This window comes from Lotus japonicus, chromosome 6, assembly GCF_012489685.1.
Source record: "Lotus japonicus ecotype B-129 chromosome 6, LjGifu_v1.2".
Lineage (NCBI taxonomy): Eukaryota > Viridiplantae > Streptophyta > Magnoliopsida > Fabales > Fabaceae > Lotus > Lotus japonicus.
Window position 1 is genome coordinate 48721303 of NC_080046.1, and position 18923 is coordinate 48740225.

The following is an 18923-nucleotide window of genomic DNA, read 5'->3' on the forward strand; positions in this document are numbered from 1 at the left end:
TCTTGCATAATTTGCTCATTCTCATCAGTATCAAGCTCAACTATTTCATTCCAATTATTCATTTTGAAGTCACAATCACCTGTATAACATAAATAATATTATAACATAAGCTTATATGAGACCATAAATAACAAAATCATTCTGTAATCCACAACAAAAATAGTACATAAAAAAGTAAAAAAAAAAAATAGTAAAAAGATATAGTAATATCTTTTTCCTTTCTAAATTGTTTTACATTAGTGGAACTTATTCTGCAAAAATAAATACTGCCATCTTCCCAGTTTCCTTTTTTCACTAGTTATTCACCCTGTGGAAGCATAATAATTGCATTAACTCCACGTTTACAAGCTAACTCAACCACCATTTTTTTCTTAAATACTGATATTTTGAAAGACTTTGAGCATCGTAGGCAAAAGCAGTGGGTTGTTGATGATCTTGAAGCCACAATAAAAAGTAATAACTAGTGATAAGTAATAATTAGTCCACAATAAAAAACAATACATAACAACATCATAATTGGTCCACAACAAAGAGAGTACACAACAAAGTCATAACTAGTTCAAGGTAAATGAAGTACACAACAAAGACACAACTAGTTCACAATAAAGAGAGTACACAATCAAGATAGTTTGTAAATAGTCCTACATAGTCATAAATGGCTAGGGGTTATTTGCCGCAACCTTAAGCCAATGCAACCTTTTCTCTTCTAAACCTCGCATTGCAACAAACATATCCCTAGCTGGCTTGTGCATCATTAGTAGGCAACATTTGGTATGCAACTCAATATCATTTGAAACTTCTTCAATGGTCTGAAGCTCAGCCATCACTTCTCCAATGGATGAATTGTCCACTGCATCATTGCGTGACTTGCATGTTTCCGCAATCACACTAATAGCATCTGCTATCCTTGAGGAGGCAGTTGAGTTTTTTTTGTTCTTTATCTGTTCAGATTGAGTAATTCTCTTTCTCTTCTCTCCAGTCCTTTGACTCTCAACTCCTTGACTCACATTTCCTTGTGAACTATTTAAATTAATACCAGCTAAATCATCTGTTGCTCCAACACTATCATCTTCACTATCAGCTGAGCCTTCCTCTCTACTAGGGCCAAGATTTTCTAGGGATGGGCGATATCCATCATTAACATCTTGAACCCCATTAGGCATTACCCCTTATGAGGGTGCCCATGCATGCTCTCCAGTTGCCACAACATCTTTGTAAAGTATAGTCAAGTCATGAGCAAATGGAAGTCCCTTCTCCCTAAGTTTTTCATAATTGGGGTTTTCCTGCATGTTCCAATAGTCTAGTTATAACAGGAAAACACTAAATATAAATTTCAGACGTGCAATTTTCACAAATACCATCATTACATACCATGATCTTCTTCTCCCACCACTCATCTGGTGCATCAAAGTTGTGTTTCACATGATCCCATCCTACGCCTGTTTCTTTGCCACATACTTTATATCATGTTCGCCAATCCCTTCTCAAATTATCATACCTATTTTTCAACTTATCCTTGTTATAGTTCCTTCCACTTAACTCATTAAATTGCTTTTCAATTCCTATCCACCCCTTCTTAGTAAAGCTGGTACCTTGGCGTTCTCCATAAGTGTAGTTGAACTCAATAATTAGGTTGGTAGAAATTAAGAGTCCATAAATATTCTGCCGTGTGCAGTAACTACTACATATCTAATGACCTGCTTTTTTTTCCAATTCGATGAAGTGCTATATAATAAATATTCTACTGTATGTGTAATAAATATTATGCTTTTTTACATAGTTTATAAGAAACAGGTCGGTGATATCATTAATATATATATATATATATATATATATATATATATATGTCAGTGCTTTACATGAGAAAGACTAACTAGGAATGAAGACAACAAAATAAATGGTATCAATCAGAAACTTTGGCTCTCAACCTATCATACCATTTGGTGGCATGCACGATTCACTTTGAGCTTTACCAATTATGACATCAAAGCAAGTTAGTACTGTCTTTGGGACCAAGTTACTCCTTTGCCAACATTCCAGTTTTTTATTTGCAAAGCTTGCTATGTAGAACAGCCAGAGCATGTGAACTAGGTGGAATTTTAAACTTAGAATTTAGTTCTTGATGTACTTTTCACTACTACTAGCAAGGTTATGGGAAGTTGTGGACCAATCTAGTATACTGTCTCTTCAAGGATTTGTGATTGTAATAGGAAAAGACCCTAATGTTAGTCCCACATCGGTGAGAAATAAATATTAAGCATTTTGATTTTTGTTAGTCCCACATCGGTGAGAAATTTGTTAGTCCCACATTGCAACTTTGCATTCCTTTCCCCTGCTTATGGCCACCAAAAACAGAGAGAAAAATCTAACCATGGGAATCGATTGGCAGTGGAATTGTAAACCCTTCTTCAGAGGATTGATTGTTGGAAAAATCTAACCATGACAGTGGATGAAGGGAAAAGGGGCACAAAGGGAAAGGTTTCAAAAGTTTTGATTTGGCAATGCCATGGTTTCAGAGATTCACGTTTGATGGACGGAGAAGCTGGTATTGGATGCTTCAGCCAGATCCACGTTCCTTCCTTGATTCGGTTCTCAGACACGAGCAGCCAAACATCAATTTTGCATTGGAGATCCACGTTTCAGCCTCAGATCCGATTTTCAGCTTCAGATCCACGTTTGAGACTCACAACCAAACACACACGGAGTATATATAGATGAATGGAACGAGACATAGGGCAGATAGAACAGGAGGGAAATAATTTGGAGAACGGTGCAGCAGAGGAGGAGAATTTTGGTTTGATTATCATAGTTTTCTTTCTTTCTTCTGTAATTTACTAAACCCTCTTAGTGTTAGGGTGATTGATCTAGTTTTCCTTTAAACTATGTTTTGAACCAAGTTTCAGTTATGATTATGATTTTTATTTTAGTTCTTGAATTTCTCCTCTGGTTTAATTGAAACTTTCTATTGCAATAGTTTGTCTTATTATTTTCTATGCAATTGGGAAATTGGTAGAATTTAGGGATTTGGGGAGAAATTGAGCAAGGGTCTTTGCACCTTAGGGATAAGGGTAACAAATTGCTTGTGTTTGCCTGGACTAAATTGAACTTTAATCTCTGCTTAATTAGGATTAGGTACTAAGGAATTAGCTATCACTAATTAATTGGAAGGGACACTTATGCAAGGAATTGATAAGTGGACAATTAGACTTAGCACCTTGAAAATTAATTTGATTCATAATTATAATTGATTGGGGAGATACATAGGGAGATGGTTAACGAAATCAGGATCCCTAGCGCGCTTTTAAATTGAATTCACTTCAACCGTGTTATTTGCTTTCTTTTATTTTATTGCAGTTAAGTTCCATACCAAACAATCATTCATCTCTCTATTTTTATTTTTATTTTCACGTCCTTTCATTCTAAGTTTAGTTAATTTAGAGTATAAATTAGGCCATCTCTATGGTTCGATCTTTTATTACTTCGGCAATCTGTACACTTTTAGATTCGCTATCATAATGCTACTTTCAAATTCAAATTCCTCAAATTAAAAGGGGTAATGTTTCATCCACACCTCTCTTTTGAGGTAGAGAGGTGGAATGATGAGAGAGATATGAAGAAAAGAAAAAGTAAGAGAGAGAAAATATGAGATATGATAGATGATAAGATGAGAGAAATAGAAATAAAAAGATGTGGAAATGAAGTGTTTAAAAAATGAGGTGTGTATATATCATTACTCAATTAAAAGAAAACACACAGCCCTTGATTAGTGCCCTTGGAGAATCCACCTCATTAAAAACTAATACATTATCATGACCAATTGGGAAAAGCTGGTCCCACCCCCTTCCAAAGCACTCCGACACTTCGCCTTCCATCGACTTCGTTCCTTCACCTTCACAAAGATCGACAGCACCAGCGGCCTCAGGCATAATCGTGATGGAACCCGACGACGCAGCCACCTCCAAAATAGTATCTCATCGTTTTCGCGCGTCACACCACTAACCACAGACCTTCCCATGGACACCAACTCCGGGAACAGAACCTCATCAGAAATCTGTTGCGGTCCCTGCCAGCAGCCACCCACGCCGTCAACCAAAAACTCAGCGTCCATCGCCAGAAGTTTATCAGTCCTCACCGTTGTCCTTCCCTTCACCACGTCACTCCATGCACGAAATGACGGAGAAGGGCCATTCAGAGCAAACTTCCGTCTCTGAGCGAGAGGACCTTTCGACATCGCAAGAGCCTCCGCTGGAGCACGACACCTACGGCGCAAGCTACCCATCATTCCAACAGAGATTTCTGGTTTCACTGCTAGAAAAGAACCACCCAAACGAACTATATCCACAAGCTACATGGCTCTAACAACATCATGTTTCTTTACGTAGCGAACGAAACCAAAGCGAAATTTCCTCCCATTCCTCCTCTTACGCTGAATGAACACGTTTTTCAATCTGCCATATTGCGAAAAGAGGTCCCTAACCTGACTGTAATCCACAAAATCGGAAATCCCGTCGATGAATAGGGGGTAACAAGGGCGATCAAAAGTCGCAGCAGGCCCGACCACCCCCACAGAGACGCCACCCAGATCCCCATCTTCGTCGTCATCCTCTTCAGCACTTGAGCCATCTCCCCGGGAGACAGCAGCAACCTTCTTGAAACCTTGAGAAGAAGAAACCCTAGCAGAGCTATTGAAACGCTTCATGAGTCAAACCTATTCAAAACAGAAGTTATGTGGCTTTTTGCAAGCTTTGTAAGGCTTTGCGTTTTTTTTAGGTGGTCTTGTATAGGTCTTGTGGGTGTTTGTTTGGGTCCTTTTGGGGAGGTTAGGTGGGTTTTGGCTTCGCTTGTTGAGGCTTTTTTCGGCTGTTTATGACTTTTTGATTCCTTTGAGGAGGTGTATATTGTGACTATTTTCTCATCTTTATATTATTACAGATTTCACTTTCGAACAAAAAAACTTACACAATACAAAGTGGCACCAACACAATAGATAAACTTATAATATATTGTATGAGCTTATACTATCACACATAGGCTATGTTTTGCATGTCATTTCAGCTAGCTTATAGCTTATTTGACTAGCTTAAAGCATATTTGACTAGCTTAAAAGCTCTTCAAAAGTGTTTGGTGAATGAGCTTATTTCAGTAGCTTAAAGCTTTAAGCTATAAGCTATCTCAGGTAGCTTATAGCTTATTAAATTTATTCTCATTTTTATCCTTATTATTTTATTAAAATTCCACCATTACCCTTATATATTTATAAGAATACTAAACATATTTTCTCCTCACTCTTACGTATGCAGTTCCCGCCACAGCGCTGCGCACCATAAGTATTAAAAATATTATATTAATAAAAATAAGTAAAAATCAATATTATATTTTTAAGATGATAAATAACTTGAGTTAATAAAAATATTTAAAGTGATAATAGTTTTAATATTAATATCATATAGGTATTAATATGAAAATAAAGTAATGTTAAATATAAAAATAATTATACAAGTATGTCCTTTTTATGCCATTTTACAATTTCAGCTTGTTTAACAGCTAGTTCTACCAAACACCTAGCTGATAGCTGAAAGCTGAAAAGCTACGTGATTGAAACAAAAGTGTTTGGTAGAACTAGCTGTTAAACAAGCTGAAATTGTAAAATGGCATAAAAATGACATACTTGTATAATTATTTTTATATTTAACATTACTTTATTTTCACATTAATACCAATATGATATTAATATTAAAATTATTATCACTTTAAATATTTTTATTAGCTACAGTTATATATCATCTTAAAAATATAATATTTATTTTTATTTATTTTTATTAATATAATATTTATAATACTTGTGGTGCGTAGCGGTGTGACGGGAATGGTGGCGGAAACTGCATACGTAAGTGTGAGGGGAAAATAAGTTTAGTGTTTTTATAAATATATAAGGGTAATGGTAGAATTTTAATAAAATAATAAGGATAAAAAGGAGAATAAATTTAATAAGCTATAAGCTACCTGAGATAGCTTATAGCTTAAAGCTTTAAGCTACTAAAATAAGCTCCTTCACCAAACACTTTTGAAGAGCTTTTAAGCTAGTCAAATAAGCTTTAAGCTAGTCAAATAAGCTATAAGCTAGCTGAAATGACATGCCAAACATAGCCATAGTATAGCGTACGAAACAAACCCTAAACTCTGATAATGTCATGTGTTATATACTTATATTAGATATGATAAAAACAATATTATCAAGCGTTTGTTCAATATATAAGTTATTACTCCCTCCGTTCCTTTTTAAGTGTCATTCTAGCAACAAAATTTTGTTCCTATTTAACTGTCTTTTTGATATTTTAAGTCTTATTTTGTCAATTATACCCTTACTAGTAAGAGGAAATTAAATTCCCACTACATAAATTCACACTACATGAATTCCAATGAGAGTACCCAAAAAAGCTTTCAAAGTTTACACAGGAAAAGATGCTAACATTAAATTCTGTCAAAGTAGATGAGTTAAAATTCTATAAAAAGGAGTAACAAACATTAGAATTACCACTAGAATTACCAAGTGAAGAATTCTATAAAAAGAATGGGAGAGAAGTGTATTTCGTTGGAAACTTGGAATTTTGGAGGGAGGTCTTAAGTTTTGATTAAAAGAATGGGAGGGAGTAAATGTTTTAATGATATGAGAGAGTGGAACAAAAAATTAATTATTTTGGTTGGGATATAAGAGGGTAGAATGGGAAAAAAACCTCCAATAACCCATTATCTTGGTTAGAGAGTTTTTTGCTAGAATGACACTTAAAAAGAAATGGAGGGAGTACATTGTTTCAATTAATACAATTTTATATTTAGTGAAGTATTAAATAATGAATAGATAATATAAAAAAATGTTTAGGAAAAACACTATAATTTAAAATGCGTTATTGTTTATTTTTATGCATTATATATACAAATACCAAATTAATATAAAGTTATAGATTGAAAGAACTTTTAGAAACTCAACGGAAACAAGTTTTAAAATTTACAAACAATCTTAGGGTAAGTTTGTTACGAGTTTTATGCAAATATTCCCAGGAATGTTGTTTCCCAGGAATCTCATTGTCAGTAAAGTCATTTTCAAGTAAAATGAAAATGTTTTTGGTTAGTATAAATTATTCCCGGAAATATTTTTCAAAATCATTTAATATAAAAATATAAAATATAAAATAAGTAGTGGAAGAGAGACAGTGGAAAATAACTTTCATTCCCATGAGAATCTAAGATTCCCCTTCTTTTAGATGAAAATGAAATTTAAAAAATCATTTTTAATTTACTTACCTCGGAATCTTTCATACTCGGGAATAAAAAATTTAAAACTTCTATCAAACATGAGAATGTTAGGGCTTGTTTGGTTTATGTGTTTTCTGTTTCCATTTTCACTAAAAACTTAAAACAGTGGTGAAAACACGTTTGGTTAAATATTAGAAAATGTTTTCCGTGAAAACACTATTATTATCACTTCAGTTTCACCAGCACCCCAGTCTGCAACCACCACGGTCCTTTTTCTTCGACCCTAGTTACACCGCCGCTTGTGACCACAGCGTCTAGAACCACCTGGATTTAGTTATTATGACCGCAATTGATTGATTATTTACCTGGATTTCTCGGTGGTGGTTTGAGGTTCATATTCTCCTCTCTCACAGCACTTTTTGCTCTCTCATCCCTAACCGTGAGTGCGTCAATTGATCCCAGATCTGGAAGAGGTTGAGGAGGTTAACAAGCAGCTGGTTAAATCCAATAGAAATATTGATTAGTTGATGCATTTTTAGCTGAATCTAATGTCTCGAGGGGCGTTGATTTGAGAGAAACTCTTGATATAATGTGCAAAGGTTGGTTTTAAAATGTTCCTTCGTAGTGGTGCTTCTGTCACCAATTGGGATTTTTTTTTTGAAATTGTCACCGATTGGGATGCTAAAGGAATATGTTGTAGTATTGTCTTTGATGAAATCCTTGGCTAGACTTTGATGAGCTTTGTGTTACCTGCCAATATCTATTGAAAATAGTGGAAGCAAACACATTTTCAATGTTTTCAATTTTAAAAATTTGAAAATAGAAAATTAAACCAAACATATTTTCTAAATCTTGAAAATTGAAAATTGAAAATTGAAAACATTTTTTAGAAAATAAAATTAAAAAACGAAAATATGAAATGTTTTCTCAAACCAAACAGACCTTTACTTTCCCAACCTCACATTTCCGAGAATATTTTGAGATGCGCATCTACCAAACGCCCCTTAGAAACATAATTTTGAAATATATTTTTTTAATCTATTAAAAATGATCAATCAGTGCCTTTCAAAAATATATAAACTACTATTAGACTTTTTTACATCATTGGTGTAGTTTTCAAACTTATTTACCAATCTAGTGTTACGGATCTAGTATAAGTCGTCACTGGCGTTGGCGATTTTCTTAAAAAAAAATTGACTCTTATGAAATCGCCACTTTCATTGGCTACACATGAATTTTTCATTTTTTTAACTAGTGTCGCTATTAACATTGGAAATTTTATTTTATTTCATTTTTTTATTACTGGTATTGCCACTACTATTGAAGATTTCAATTTTTTTTTTTCATGAAATCTACAATGGCATTGGAGATTTCAAATGTTGAGAAGTCTTTTTTTCACATGTTCTTCCTTTCTCATCTTTCTCACATTTCCTTTCTTTTTGTCATCTTATCACCATTCATTTCGTCTGTTCCTTTTTTTCTTGAAACTTCCTTTCCTTATTTAAAAATACTAAATCATGTTTTCAATATATTTTCTTTTGCTCTCTCAATTTTTTTCGTCTTTTGCCATGTGCATATACTAAATCATTGAAATCACCAATGTCATTGTAAATTTTATGAAAAACAAAATAAAAAGTTGAAATCTTCACTGGCAGTGACGATGTGAGAATTGAGGCAAGGAACAATTGAGGCAACATATGCGGTACATGTTCTCCCTTTTTTTCACATGTTCCTTTTTTTCACATGTTCTTACTTGGTAAGTAAATTTGAAAACTACACCCGAAATGTAAAAAAGTCCTACTATTATTGTCTACTAGTAAAAAAAATTATTTCACATACACTTCTCTCACAAGTCAATATTCACAAATCTCTAGCTTGAACAATATAACTCACAAGTAAAATCAACAATTGTTATACTAAGGCGACATTGAGGCAACATATGCGGTGGGGCGATAGCGCAGTAGAAGAAGTGACACTGACGACGCAATAATAGGGAGGTGACCGCTCATAGTGGATTGGGCGATGGAGGATGGAGAGAGAAGATATGGAAGCATCGCAAAAGGGATGATAAGGAAGAGGCAGAGAAAGGGTGAGGGTAGTGGAGGAGGAGGAGTACTGGGCCAAGGGACGTGGAGAGTGAGTATTGGAGTTTGAAGAATGAGACAGAGAATGAGCTTTATTATAAAGAAAATATAGCTCATAAATCAATGAAAGGTAGCTTCTAGCAAGTTCAGTTAGTGTCAGTTATATCATCGCTAAGTTGACCAATGAAAGTTGTAGCGTCGACCATAAACTAGACGTATCACTAGTTGGATGTTACATTGGCCGGTGTTTTCAGCGTCTGTTAGAATTGACAAAAAAGACAACGTTAATTGGTGTTGGTCCAACCAACACTAACATTAAATTAGTTTTTTATGCATTGTGTTGACTTCATGTCGAGTTGGCTAATGAGTTAAAATTAGCGTTAGTGTCGGGGTCGACAACAATTTTAAAATTACCCTTTCTTGTAGTGATTGTTGTTGCGGATGGGAGGACACCATACCCATGCAATTTTTTTTTGAAACTACCCATGCAATATAAAATAAACTAATAGAACGCAATAAATATGAATGTTATAATTAAGTTGGAGGCATAAGAGCATGACTGAAAGCGCCAATTTGTAGCAAGATATTATATTAACCAAAGAACTGCTCTCTTTGTTCCTCATTTTTTTTTCCATCGGAAAATTAACAGCAAAGAAACAACTACAAAGAGTTCAAACGATCCGTCAAAATCAAGATCTCCAAGTCCCAGGGGGGAGCCTCCAGCACGCAGCAAGGATCCAAGGGAGAAGACGCTCCTCGCTTCGCCAACCAATCCTTTGTTTCGTTACATTCTCTGGTGATATTATCCAAAGATACCACCTTCCTCATTAAAAGAATTATACCTATTTATCTGTCTATTTAGAATTTTAAAAGAGTATTAGTTAATGTTTTTCCAAATAATATATTTATAAGAAGAATAAATAAGTAGAGATAAAGTATAATGTAAATTGTAAAATAGTATTTTTTTTATAAAATCTAACAACACTAATTGCATTAAATAATATATGTGTTTCTTCTCTTTTTTTGAAGTTTTTTTTTTATAGGCAAAAATGTTAGTTACTAGCAATATTAGTGAATCATTAGGATTTGATGACCTCTTCACCCTTCATTCTCGAAACTATTTATCTCTTATCACTTGAACTATAATAGAAGAATAAAGAACTAAAAAAGTAGAACAATGCTTAATTTTCTTAATATTTGTATATTCATTAGCCGATTCGATCCACAAGTCTATTAGGGATAATTCCCTTAAGCTAAAGAAAACTGTACAAGTGACAACATCCCGTAGCTAAGAACATAACTAAGAACGACATTACGGATTAACCATCATCTAAATTACTATTTCGAAAATAATATTACATCTATTTGGACTTGGTACAGTTGTTGAAAAATGCCCATCAGCATAACGGCTATTAGAAAGATTAAAATAACAAAAAAAAAATTAACAACATTTACTTTAATACACGGCGAAATACTAATATTCACTTTGATATGTTTTTTTCAACACTCTTTTATTAATTGATTAAAATTTATATGAAATTCACTAATTATGAATCTCTCTTTTAATTTAGTGAGATGCCAAGTGAATTTTAATCCATTAATAAAAAATATTAAAAAATATGTGTTGATGAGTTTTACTAACAAATTTCACCATTGCAAAATCTTAAATGGCTTAAAACAAAAAACATGTGATGGCTTTACAAAAAAAAAACACGAAACACGTGATGGAACGAACCGCGTTTGACTGGTGAGTTGTGAGAATGGCAATACTTACCTACCAAAACTTTTTGAACCATCCCTGTCTTACTTTTTCTTCCCGCTTCCATGAGAACACTCAGTAGCTAGCATAGATTGAGCACAATGCATGTACACAGTACACTCAAATTTCTTCGCAATCATGAGATTAATCTCTTGTATATTTTATGGTCAGGACAGTAAATGATAGAAGACTAATCAATTTTTTTTTCGTTAACAAGAATTGAAAATTAAACTTTTAACCACTTACACCCTCCGGTCACTATTATAAGCAAAAGTTAGTTTTGTAGGTTCATTCAATAAATGATGTATGTGACAATTTTAATGACTACATACATAATTTATTGAATGAATCTAAAATACTAATTTTTACATATAATAGTGACCGGAGGGTGTATTTAATAAGATAACTATTTTTTTATGCATCTGAAACATGAATCTTCCTAGTTTTTTTTTTTTTTTTTGAAAGTATGAATCTTCCTAGTTGAACAAGCCATACCTCTTTTGGAAATGGTTGACATTCATGATAAATACATTTGGAAAAATCCAACCACGTTAAGAACGAATGAGAATAAAAAATTATTAAATATTCGAGCCATAGGTACACGCCCATCACGCTAAAGGCTTTTTTTTTTTGGTAAGCAAAGAATTGTATTGATATGAAGTACAAGGGGTACTTCAACCCAATACAATGGAAATGAGAGAAAATCTAACAAAAGAAAAGAACAAGCGTAACAACCTTACAGTAACATCAACAAATACCTCCCCACTAGTAGAAGTCCTACCACCCACCCCCTCCAAGGAGAAAGATTTTAGAAATCATGCCTCGTTAAAACCTTACCAGGAAAAACCCCCTTTGGGAAAACCTGATGAAGGAAAAAGAGTACAAGATTTCTAAGATCAAGGGGTAATCTCCCTGGAGAACTAGACAAAACACATATGCTAATTTAATTAAATTCCAGCTTCCATGCCAATGCCACCAGAGTACAGCAACCAATTCTCACAATCATCCTAGTTTCTTTTCATATTAGCCTCATGTAGCCAACCTCTTAGATATTCCATCACAATACAAATGCAGCATGCCAGTTCAACAATACAGCTTGCCTATTTTTTGCACCCCACTTCGCATAACAGAATCATGGCCCATGTTTCGGACTTAATTTGGTACCAAAAGCCATCCTTACTAATTGACCTTTGTATCCCAGCACGCTGCTCTTCCTTTGGCCTCACTTCTACATCGCTTCAATGCATGTTCCTACATTTGATTTCCATTCGAACCACGAGTAGCAAAAGCCATTCACTTTCGCTTTCACCCATTGCCACGCCTTGAGCTGACTTAGTTCCACTACCTGTTCCACATCCAGCACCGCACCGTTGAAGATTATTCTATTTCTCATCAGCCATATAGACCAAATGGTTGCCATCCAGATTGTTAATTCCCCCATCCTTTGAGCTTTATTTCTGCCATGTGTTGGAAACTGCATCATATGCTCACGAAGGGATGCAGGAGAGACAGTGAGAATTCCGCGCCATTTAGTGATGCCAAACCAGATTTGAGAGGATTTTGGGCATGCAATCAGAATATGTGATGTCGTCTCAACATCTTGATTACAAAATGGACAAACTAAATCCTCTTCTCGGCTTAAAACTTGTCTCTTTCTCAGGTTCTCCTTTGACTGAATGCGATCCAACATAGCCCGCCATGTGAAGCCCTTCACGTTTGATGGAACAGATGCACTCCAAATTTGTTTCAGCTCCTGATCTTGTTCCTCAAGCTGCTGTTCCTGCAAAAACAGATACGATGAGTGAACAGAAAATTCTCCTTCCCCTTCCAACTTCCATATCCATTTATCTGGTTTATTCTCCACTAGATGTCTCGTTCTCAGTGCATCTAATAATTCAGCTATCCATCCCACTTCCCTACCTAGTGGATTCCTCCGCCATCTAAACTCCCATTGCCATGCCCCCTCAATCCACCTCCCCATATTCTTCACATATGCTCTCTTCTGGTTTGATAGATTATACAATCTTGGGAACCTGAATTCCAGTGGCCCATTCCCCATCTAGTTCTCTCCCCAAAATTCCGTATCATTACCTTCCAGTACCTGTTTTTGGAGCCCTGCATCAAACCAGCTCCAACCCTCTAGAACGCAAGCTGAATTAATATCCTTCCACCATGATGAGCCACCTTGTTCTTCACATCTGAATTGAATCACTTTTCGCCACAGGCAGTTAGGTTCAGTTAAATACCTCCACTTCCACTTTCCAAGCAACGCCATATTAAATAAGCGCCAATCCTTTATTCCTAACCCCCCATAGTCCTTTGGTTTGCATACAGTGTCCCATTTTACCCAGGCAATTTTTTTATCATTTTCCACACCTCCCCACAGGAAATTACGCATTATGCGTATACACATTTTAAGCACACCTACTGGAATTTTAAAGAATGACAGGTAGAATAAAGGTATCGCAGATAACACACTTTGGATGAGGCATATTCGCCCCCCAAATGATATATGTTTCTGCTTCCAAGTCGAGAGTCTCCCTTTTAGCTTGGTAATAACTGGTTCCCATAGTGCTGTAGAATTTGCCCTCCCACCCACCGGAATACCAAGATATACAAATGGGATATCCATCAATTTACAGTGCAATATCGAAGCAAATCGACGCAAATTATTCCTTTCCACCGCCACCCCTGCAAGTTTACTTTTGTGAAAGTTAACTTTGAGACCTGAAATCAGTTCAAACACCCTCAGTACACATTTCATAACAAAAACATTTTGGGCTGTAGCATTTCCCACAAAGATGGTGTCATCCGCAAACTGCAATATTGAAACATCCAACCCAGAATTACCTCCAAATGAAAACCCCTCAAATCTGCCTACATTTATAGCTCTCTTGAAAAGTCCATTCAAACCTTCTGCTATAATCAGAAACAAGAATGGGGCAATCGGATCGCCTTGTCGTAATCCCCTCTCCATTTTGAACTCATCACAGGGACTCCCATTTACTAAAACCGATACCGAGGCTGATTGAACACAGTTCATAATCCAGTTCACCCATTTGTCAGCAAAATTCAGTCTTCTCATCATATATGAGAGGAATTCCCAACTCACTGAGTCGTATGCCTTTTCATAGTCAACTTTGAAAACTAAGGTCGACTGCTTCCTCTTCTTTGCAGCATGGATGACTTCGTTAATTACTACCACACTATCCAACATGTTGCGCCCACCTAAAAACGCAAACTGGTTCTCATTGATCACTTTAGGGAGTACCTGTTTCAATCTAAGTGCTAGCACTTTTGAGACAACTTTGAACATGCACCCAATGAGTGAGATCGGCCTAAAATCATTTAAGCCCAAAGGGGAGCTAACCTTCGGGATCAATGCAATAAACGACGCATTGGAACCCTTTGGCCAAACTCCCCTTCTCCAGAAGTCATCCAACACCTTATGGAAATCACCCTTCATTAAGCCCCAGAACTTCTGGATGAATTTAAAATTAAATCCATCAGGACCGGGACTCTTATCTCCCCCACACTCCCAAACTGCCTCCTTTATTTCCTCCACTTCAAATCTCCTCACTAAAAATTCATTATCAACATCATCTAGGCCCCTGAAAGGAACCCCATCCAGGTTTAAGTCCACCCCCTGAATTGCTGCATACCTTTGCTCAAAATACCTCTTAACTTCACCCTTCACCATTTTCGGATCCTCCTCCCATAAGCCATCAATCATTAACCCCACAACTGAGTTTGTGCGCCTTCGCCAGTTGATTAATGAGTGGAAGTACTTAGTGTTCTGGTCACCATCCTTCAACCATTGAGATCTTGACTTTTGATACATCAATGATTCATGAAGATTAACAACAGACCAAAATTCACCATATAGAGCTCTACGTTCATCTATTTCCTCCATTGATAAGCCCACTTCTTCCTCCTTTTTATCCAGTTCATTCATTTTTAACACCACCTCATTCCTTCTGCTGCGCAAGTCACCAAACACATCTCTATTCCACCCTTTTAACTTCCTCTTTAAGTGCTTCAATTTTTCTTTAAGCACATATGCTCCCCAACCGCTGATTTGGTTTTCTACCCACACTTGCTTCACATACCCTTCTAGCCTGGGATCCTTGAGCCAGCAATTCAATACACGGAAAGGCTTAGGCCCCCAATCAAGATTTTTATTACGCAGCAATATGGGACAATGATCGGATATGTCTCTACTTAGTCCCACTTGTGAGCAATTAGGCCAGTTTGCTAGCCATCCCGGAGATAATAAGAATCTGTCTATTCTGCTCTGAGATCTCCCATTTGGGCGATACCACGTAAATTTCCGACCTGCTAGTGGAAGATCTAATAACTCCATCTGATCAATAAAGTGGTTAAATTCCATGATCTCCCTCCTTTGAGAACTTCCCCCTGCGGATATACCCTTTCGTTCATCCTCACTTCTTATAGAATTAAAATCACCCCCTAGGCACCATAGTGATGATGAGCACCTGCCCTTCCACTCTAGCAGTTCTCTCCATAGCTCCCTTTTCTCCTCTAAACGACAGGGTGAATATATATTCACAATTACTGCATTGGCTTCAGAATCACCCCACACTCCCACCAGACCCAGAAATCCCTGGCTAGTTACACAGTCCTGAATTTTGAACATACCTGGTTTCCAAATGCAAAAAATCCCACCCCCTCTGTTAACAGCAGGAATAGCTCGCCATTCAAGATTTGTATCTCCCCATACCTGAGAGCATAACCTCATATCCACTGACTCTAATTTTGTCTCTTGAATACATAGCATATCTATCTGTTCCTTAGCCATTAATTCCCTTAGCACCCTTCTTTTGGCATTACTGCCAAGGCCCCTTACATTATATGACATTATCTTCATGGTAAACCACTTGCTTCCCTGCTTGGCTCAACGCCAACTTGCGCCCCTACCTCCTTGGCATCTCTCTTCTCCATGTCAATTAGCTTCTTGATGACATCCTCATCGCTTCCAGTAGTTGATACCCCAAGCTCCTTTCCTTGATCCCACAATCTTTTAGCTTCAGACTCCATATTTCTCAGCCAAAAGAACTTGTTACAATTTATGATATCAGAGTCTCTTAAAGAGCTAGAAGCGGATTGCATCGAAGCTTGGAGTCTCCTTTGCTCTGCCACTTTTAGTTTCTTCAGGGACACACCTGCTTGAGCCGCCTCACCTTGCTCCTGTGAAGTTTGGTCAGGCGATATCTTTGAAGCTTCCCCTCGACGGAGTAAAGTCAGCTTTTTCTTATTACCATTCACATCTTGATGCCCATCTCGATCTGAACCTGCAATTGAGATTCTCCAATTTGTGGCTGTAGTGTTCTGGTCCCCTTTTTTCCCATTCTCGTCACCTTCAATCCTCTCCTTGGATCCCTTCCCCAATATCTGATTATTCATATCCACACAATCCTCATCAGGTCTCGTGAGTCCATTATCATGGGCAGGATCACCCAAACCCGGATTTGGGTCCATATTCTCATTGTCACAATTGGGCCCTAGTATCATTTCACGGATCTGCAAAGACCAAGGCCCATGTAACGCAGGTTGTGTTTTTGGAACTTCTGAACTTCCAATACTGCCCATCCCTTCATCCTCATTTAAGTCTAATGTTTCATTAACCCTTTCAGCACCATCGGGCCCCACATGGTGAGATACAACCTCCTTATTAATATCATTATTTGAAAATTCCGACTGTGCAGCCCCCACGTTATCATTGGAATTAATGGCGCCGTTATTGAGACCTGGAAAGTTGCTATCTCCAAGAGAATGAATAAATGCATCTAGGTTCTCCCGCTGGTCCTCTTCCTCACCTGGTACTGACCGGTCCTCTTCCCCGCCACCCTCCGACGGCTCTGAGGAGTGACTATCTGCATTCAGGGACCATTCTGAATGAATATCGTCTTCCTCTACTGACTCCTCTCCATAACAACAATTCATGCACTGGGACATAACCTCCTCTGTAATTCTAATTGTATGTGTAATCCCATCAATCATCATCTTCCTTGTCAAGGATATGGGTTCCAATGCAGTTGTTCTTATCTGCATCCTTGCGTGTTCTAATGTTGTGAACATACTGGTTCCTTCATCCATTTTAATTATATTCCCCACTGGGCACGTAAGATATTTGAAGCATTCCAATGACCACAAATTCAATGGTACCCCGTAGCATCTAACCCATGTCACCCGGCAAGTGAAAGCTATCGATGGACTCCATGGTTGTAATTTAACAACAAACTCCTTCAGCCACTCTTCAGCTTCCTGCAGAATTCCTTCCAACTCCACTCCCTCAGGTCCAGTAATTAACACTAGATCATCTCCCATATAGCGTACCTGGACTGTTGCATTGCCTTCGAGCATGAAAGCATCCTGGAGTAATGGGATCGTATCCAGATTTTTAATTGTCCCAACCATACTGCGCTGAAGCCAATCTTCGCCCTTCGGAATCTCCGGCCCATGCCATAATTCTAGTGCCGCCATATTCTTCCCTTCTTCTTTTTTCGTTTCACCTTCTGGCCTTTTACGTACCCACCCTTTCGTAGCTTTTGAGCCAGCCATCACTGCTTGAGCATAAGAGGAGATCTTCCCCCTCCCGTTACCATGGACAGTAGCCTCTCCTCCTATGTCCCTTCTCGTGGCTGCATGATACCTTCTCGTAGCTGGATGATCCCTTCTCGTAGCTGCATAATCCGTTTGTGTTACTGTAATTGCCTGCTGTCTGTCTACCTTTGTATACTTAGGTAAATTGACGTGAATCTTCGAAGCCCCAATCACTATCTGATCCAGTCTCCTTTCCAAATCCAGAGGATTCTGCACATCTCTAAAGCGTACAAACCCAAAGCGCCGTCCATTTTTATCCCTTCTGTCTGAGATAAACAAGTCCCACACCTTGTCATATCTCTGGAATATTCCCCACATAGCCTCTTTCCCAAAATTCTCAGGAAAGCAGGTGAAAAAATACGACGTGATTCGATCTTGCTTCCTCCCTCTCACCCTCGTCCATCCCTCTTCAGCTTGGTCGTGACTTTTCCTCTCCCACACCCTCAAGTTTTCGCTCCTTCTCTCTCTACCTTTCTCTCTCATCACGCTAAAGGCTTAACTATTAAAATGATATTATTAAAATCAGCAAGTATTTTAGATTTAGGGCTCATTAGACACATTGTATTAAATATTATAGTATAAGCTTATACAATACATTATCAACTAATTTATTGTTTGGTGTAAAAATTGTATTGTACAAGATTATACATCAATCATCTCTTACACATTAAAATGATAGATTATTTAATCCACCTTATTGATAATGGATAATGCATGATAAAAGTGTAATTATTAAAGTTACATGAAAATATTTAATCCACCACAACCCTCCACCATCGGCGTCACCACCACAACCCTCTATTGTCGCCGCCATCACCGTCCACCATTGCCACCACCACTCTCGACCACTACCACCACTACCCTCCACCACTGCCGCCACCCACCATCATTGCCATTATCTCTACCGCTACCACAACCCACAATAATCGCCGCCTCCACCAGTACCACCACCACCATCGTTGTCGCTATCAGTGACGGATCCAGAATTTTTATGTAGTGAGAACAATATATACATATAAATTCGTAATAAAAAAAATTAACATATTCTATTATAAGTGAAGACATTTTTTTACCAAAGGAGACACGAGTGAAAACATTTTTTACCAAATGGGTCATCAGAAACCACATATTTTTACTACTCAAGTGAGTGCATTTAGCAATGTGGAACACAAGTGAGGGCATTTAGCAATGTGGAATATAAG

General features: G+C 37.2%; 1 pseudogene; it reads right to left on the bottom strand.

Moving 5' to 3' along the window:
• Positions 1 to 659: 659 nt before the first annotated feature.
• Positions 660 to 4699, bottom strand: LOC130725470 (L10-interacting MYB domain-containing protein-like; annotated as a pseudogene).
• Between the last annotated feature and the right edge of the window lie 14224 nt (positions 4700 to 18923).